This window comes from Octodon degus, unplaced genomic scaffold (genome assembly GCF_000260255.1).
Source record: "Octodon degus isolate 3935 unplaced genomic scaffold, OctDeg1.0 scaffold00201, whole genome shotgun sequence".
Taxonomy (NCBI): domain Eukaryota; kingdom Metazoa; phylum Chordata; class Mammalia; order Rodentia; family Octodontidae; genus Octodon; species Octodon degus.
The window spans coordinates 3,233,053-3,239,525 of NW_004524777.1; the positions used below are offsets into that span (position 1 = coordinate 3,233,053).

The 6,473-nt window shown below is 51.3% G+C and overlaps 1 long non-coding RNA gene across 1 annotated transcript; it reads right to left on the reverse strand.

The window, feature by feature from the left end:
• Positions 1 to 1,195: 1,195 nt before the first annotated feature.
• Positions 1,196 to 5,995, reverse strand: LOC111813581. The gene is made up of 3 exons (XR_002818798.1): positions 5,871 to 5,995; positions 4,312 to 4,399; positions 1,196 to 2,616 (listed from the first exon to the last, which is right to left on the reverse strand). It is a non-coding gene; the product is annotated as an uncharacterized LOC111813581 (long non-coding RNA).
• Positions 5,996 to 6,473: the final 478 nt, after the last annotated feature.

A 6,473-nucleotide genomic window follows, 5' to 3' on the forward strand; every position in this document is an offset into this window, starting at 1 on the left:
TATCCTGTACCTGACTGTATTTGCATGAGCAGGTGCTTAAACAACTGAGCTAACCAGCAGGCCCCCAAGATCTTATTTTCTTGATATCTTAATGAATAGCAGGGGAAGGTAGATGAGTGCTATGCACTGAATGTTTTTATCTCCCCTCATGCCTCCAAACTCATACGTTGAAACCCTAATCCCTCATATAATGGCATTTTGGGGTAGGGTCTGTGGCAGGTGATTAGATCAGGAGAGTGGGGCCCTCACAGCAGGATTAGTGTCCTTGTAAGAAGAAAAATCACAAAGCTGGCTTTCTCTCCATGCTTCATGTGAGGACACATGAAGAGAGATAATACAAACTAGAAGCAGGAACTTCAAATACCAAATCTGTCAGCCCTGTGATCTTGGACTTCCCACCCTCTAGTATATGAGAAATAAATGTCTGTCATTAAAGTTATCCAGTCTGTTCTATTCTGTTCCACCAGCCTTAATGGAGGAGCCATTAGCTCCTCTTTTTTTTTTTTTCCTTTGGAACCGGGGATTGAACTCAGGCCCTTGCACTTGTTGGGTAAGAGCTTATTCTATGGAGCTATCTCCCTGGCCTCTTCTGATTTCTGTTGCCTCCAGTAGACCTGTTCTCTCTGAGGTGGAGGACCACATAGGCTCTCATCTAGCCCTGGATTGGTGGGACCTCTGGCCAGAGCACTGCTCCAGAAGAGCCGTGCTATAGGCCCGGGCTGTACCCATCCACACCCTGAGGAACATGAGCATTTGAGGTTGGCATCTGTTGGGAGACTAACAGAGAGGAGTAGGTTAAGGCCATGGAGGCTGGGATTGAACAGAACTGGGCTTACCTTGCTGTGGCTCACAAACAACAACCAGACTGGCTTTATAAAGATAGAGACTATATCTAATGTGGCTTCTTGCCAACTCTCATCCCATGCTGTAGATGGCAAGACTGAGTTCAGGTGGATCAAGCCATTTACTCGAGGTCATGCAGCTAGTCAGTAACAGGCTGCAAGGGAAAACCATAGCCCCTCCAAGCAATAGGGTTACAGTCCTTGACACCGTCTGCCAGATCTTTTCTTTTCTTTTTTTTTTTTTTTTTTTGGAACCGGGGATTGAACTCAGGTCCTTGCGCTTGCCAGGGAAGTGCTTATTCCACTGAGCCATCTCCCTGGCCCCCTGCCAGATCTTTTCTACTGTACCACCACCCATGAAGATTGGTACTTATCTGTTCCACAGTAAGCAAGAGGAACTTAACTATGAGTGAGCACTTGGAAAATGTTGAATCCAGGTCTTCTCATTGTACAAATGAAGACACGGAGGCTGAGAGAGAAGAATCAGTTCTCACTGCCCACCATTTCTACATCACCAGGTACAATGTGAAGGTCCATTCTGCTCTAGCTTCTCTGGATATTATGGGTAGGTAGAACCAAAGGATACATAAGACATGGGTTAGATAGAAGGATGAACTTCCCAGCAAGGTCTTGAACTTATGGAACCTTTAGAGTGTCAGAAGAGAAATGAACCATGAGAAGTGATTTTAAGCTGCAGAGTTGAAAATTATTTTAACCAGTGCATAACAAAGTTTAGGTAGGGAGCTCAGTGCCAGCAGCACTGACAGGTGAATCTGCAACACCTTTGCAGCTGTGGCTCTGGTTGAAGGTCCCACAAGGAAGCACTGATTGGCCTGCTGGGGCGTCCTTCCTGGAACACACTCTGCCCTTCAGTTGATCCCCTTTGGCCTCCCTCTGCCGACACGCAAGCACTCTGTGGACTCTATCTTAGTTTTTTTTTGAATCTCACCCCATACCCTGCACATTTAGTACCAGAACCACAGCTCTGTATGGTGGCAGGCAGAGTGAGGGAAGAGTGTTACAGCAGCTGGCAGAGCCATGGCTCAAGGTCCTGATGGCTATGGCCACCTATATATAGATACTGCAATAGGTCTACTTCCAGTGGCAGTGACATGGGACCTCCCTTACTATGCAACGCCATTGTCCTTAGTCCACAAGATGCACTAAGCAGGGTACTCTATCCAAGTAGACCCTGCCTCTAGGGCTGCAGGCAGGTGGCAACAGGAACTGTTGACATTAAAAATAAAACCTAAAGGTCAGAGTTTCTATAGCCTTCTAGGTTCACAGGCCTAAACAGGAAGCTTTTCATTTCTCACCCAAATTCATTCATCCTCTTTTTTTCCCCATCAGTGTGGGGATGAAACTCAGAGCCTGGCACATGCTGGAAAAGTACTTGACCCATGTGCAGCACCCGCAGACCTGTGCTGCCATTTGTGATCCTTCTCTCTTAGATTCTGAGAGTGGCTAGGCCTATTTCTCTGGGTAATGAGAGGCAGAAAAAGAGAATAAGGCTTGTGAACCAATCACCTACTATTACACATTAGGCTAGGGGAGGTGTTTCTCTTCCATCCTTTTACAGAATCCTTAAGCTCTGAGGTCCTGTGACCCCCCCAGCTGGCCCAAACCTCTCTGTTCCCCTTCTCCTGCAAGCAAAGTGGAAGAAAGGGGACTAGGAGGAGCAGGCCTGGAGGATCCAGAGAGCTTTCCCCAGCCCCAGGAGCTCCTTGCTTGGCCCTCTGCCAGGGAGGCTTATGGCTCTGGACAGACAGACCTTCTGGGAATAGAGAGAAATTCATTAGTGGATGTGTAAGCCCCAAACCGATTAACAATTTATAATCTGGGCTCAAACAGCCAGTGGTTTAGGTTTACTATGACTCAGCCCCAGGGCCACCCAGCTCCACCCCTCCTCACTTTCCTTGGGTCCACTCAGCCTGACTCATCCTCTGCTTTTCCTTTAATCCCCATAGCCCAGGCCAGTTCCAAAGAGGGAACGTGATGGAGAGAGCTGGGGCAGGGAATGATGGGTGGCAAGGTGCCGGGATTACCTCCTGAACAACACTCATTTTTTAATTGAAGCTTTATTCATTTCAGGGGCCAAAGAGGACTTCATTTCCATTTGGGGCAGGGTAGGAAGAAAGTGAGCTGGTGTTGCAGCAGAAAAGATGGAGGATTGATATCAAGGGGGACTACCAGTGAGATCAAGTTTTACTCTCCCTGCTGGGCTATAGGAAAGGGGCTGGGGTGGAAATGGCATAGACTGGGCCTGTAGCCAATGGGAACTTCCCCATAGAAGATGCCACTTAAAAATGTTATTACACCCTCAGGACATTTAAAGTGAAGAATAAAGGAACCATGAACACCCTTTAAAGTAATATTGACAGTTCTGAAGAGAGTTCTATGCCTTTGTCACTTTCCTCTGCCTGGGTGTGGAGACATGTGGCTCCCCCAATGGCCCTGCCCCACCTCAAGCCCCTTTATTGTCCTTTGGCCTAGTCCCCGATCCATCTTGGGCTCTGAGCAGAGGAGCCAGCTTTAACTTCGGGGTCCACAGAGTGAAACCAGGTTGACCTCCTCTGGACTCTGCCCCTGGAGTGGCTGCTGGGAACAAAGGCTGCAGTGACGCTGAGTAGCTATGTCTAACCAGCAGTCTCCCCCTGGGCTGCGAGCATTCCTTGGCTCCATAGCTCCTGACTAGTAGGCAGGAATTGATGGGTTGACACCTTCCCAATGCTGAGAATCACTTTCTCCCAGTACTGAGCTCTGAGGTTAGAGACACAGGTGGAAATGCCAATCATTCTGTCCTTGTCTAGCTCTAAGGTTACTCTCTCCCCCTCCACACGGCTTCCAGGTTGCCACGGTAGGAGACTCCAGAGTCTGCCTACCTTTCTGGGAAGTTTCACTTCTAGGAAGTCCTTCCTGTGTCTTCTCACTGCCTTTTCAGCTCATCCTCTCCAAATAGCCGGGAGAAGCTTTCTTGTATAGTGTCGTACTGTGAATGGAGCTCAGGAGAGTGGGCAGCACAGGCTGGACTAGGGAGTCAAGAGGCTCAAGGTCTGCTGCCATGAGAGCCCAGTGGTTGGCTTCTCCCTCCTGGATGTGCTTGAGGCTCCTGCTTGAGCCCTCCACAAAAGGGCTCAGTGCAGCTTCTACCTAGCTATGCAACCTTAAATGGAGCTTGTCCTAGAGCCCTGGTCATTTCCCTCCTGGTTCAGGGTCCTGTCACTCTGCTTGTTGGCCAGTCATTCAACCAAAGGCTGTGTGCCCATCCCGAAGCCAGGCTTTATAAAGTGGGGATAGTGCTGTTCATAGTGTGACCCATACAATCAGGCTCTACCCTTCAGGGACTCTTAGCCTGGCAGCCCTCTGACCCTCTCCTCCTCTACCAACTTGGTTGGGGGTGGGAGCTGGGGTGCTTCCAATCCAGCTGAATTGGGTAATTAAAATCTCTCCTCTCCTCCTGACGGATTACCTCCAAGGTCCGTTCCAGCCCCATGATTCTATGATTCCAGCTGGGGGTATCCAATTAACCCTTGTCATGCTTGGCTGGCCTTCGTGGGCTGTGGAGTGGGAAGGGTGGGGATGAAAAGGTCTGGGGAAGGCCCATTCTCAGCACTCACCAGGACACTCCGCCCCCTCCCTCTTCATTCCTCCTCCCCTTCTCATTCCTGCCACAACCGGGAGGTGGCCCGGAATGGGAGTGCCAGAGGAAGGACAGCATTCAGGGTGGATCTGGTTCTGGGGTATTGCCTCCCACTGGCCAGGGCCTGGGCACAAACAGCAGAATTGCTGTGGCTTTGCATGACATCGCATGGCCCGGGCCTATGCAGAATGTGTTTCCTGAAGAAAGCCTTCCGGGTTTAGGTAGGTGGATGGGGAGCGTGATCATGAGCCAATAAGCAGACCATTGGGAAGCCTGCTCTCCAAGGCCATGGCATCTGGGTGAGGTTTGCACTTGGCTCAGGAGGTCGGTGGAGCTATACATGTGGCGCTCGTCAGAGCTGATGTGGGCCTTAGAGAGTGCCATAAACAGGTACCTTATGGGCCACTTAAAACCTTCAAAGTATTTTCTTTGGCTCACACAGTGCCTACATAAGAAGAAATTAGCTGCCATCATTTAAAATTCAGGAGATTTTTACATAAAAATCCAGATTTATAACTTCTAAAAGAACTCTGAAGATTTCATAATCTTAGGCCCACATCCACAGGGCCACAGACAGCTGGAGCTGAGTGGCAACTGTCCCCTGAGACAGGACATGCTCTTGGTTTCTCCGTACTCCCCACCTGTCTGAGTTTGCTCCATCTGGAGCAAATGGGGAAACAGGTCTAGACAGAATAGAGAGCACCTATTTGAGGATACCCAGAAAGGTGGGGGACAGAACCAATAATAGAACCTTAGCCTCCTTTCTGCCGGCAGGCCCCCAGCACTTTCCCTCTCACCCTCCTGCCCAGAGCTTTGACAGAGGGCACAAGGCCCCTCCGCTACCACCGTGCCCTCTGTTTTCGACGCCTGGCAGCATCCACGGCTAGTCTTTGTCTGGCTGCTTTCCTGCATGGCCCCTTCAGCGGCCAGAGCCCCAGCCTTGGCCCAGGCCTCCTTCGGGTGAGAGCAGAGGCGCTGTGGGGCCTCTGCAGCCTGGCCCCATCTCCCGCAGCTCTGAACAAGAATCTCATTAAGTGCAGGGGGTGGCCGCCGCCGGGCCTGGGGCGCCCTGACCACAGAGCTGGCTTCCTTCTGCAAACAGCCTGGCTGGGCTGGGCTGGCTTTGTGCACGTGGTGGGGGCGCTGCAGCCGCCCCTGTCCTGCCCGCCCCTCAGCCTCCCTGCTGCCTCTGGCTTCCTCCCCCTCCATGCCACAACCACCCCACTCCTGCTTTTGTCTCCCCACTGCTGCTCCTGCCCCCACTCGTGTAGCTGCCCCCCTCCTTTTCTCTCATTTCTGCCTCCTTCTGTATTGGTTTGTCATCTCCCACATGGCCCTGTGCTTCGTGGTCTGGTTTCCCATCTCAGCCTCAGGTCTGGCCTGCTCACCTCTGGCTCCTTGCTCCATCACCATCTTGTTTCTCCTGAGGAGCACCCTCCTGGCCTCTGCCCCATCACCCTTCGTCTCCGAGTTCACACTTTCCTCTCTTTCTCCAGCTTGGACTGACTGTCCCTCAGGCCTCCCTCACTGGAGGGGTGTGGCCCCAGTCAAGTGGTCATCCCTCTCTTGCTCTGAATATGTTCCTGAGGCTGCTGCAAGGCACTTCTGGGGAGGTTTGCTGGGCTGGATAAACATGGCCCAAGCAGCAGGACGTGAGGAATTCTGCTGACAGCGCTTTCCTCTGGGGCTGAGGAGGGGCAGTGTGAGCCTGAGGCCAGGGGCTCCAAGGAGAGGGCAGTTGGGCCGCTCCCTGCCTGTTAGCAGCATGGACTATGGAGTTAGGTGGAGAGTCAAGAGTGTCTTCAGAAGTTGGCTGTGGCACCTACTTTTGGGAACAATATGTAGCTAAGCATCTGGCAGCAATGCTTTTATTTACTTGTTTGTTTTTCAGTACTAGGGGTTGAACCCCAGGCCTTCACACTGAGCTCCATCCCTTTTTTTATTTTTTATTTTGAGGGAGGCTGATCTTGAACTTGCAATCCTCTTCCTTT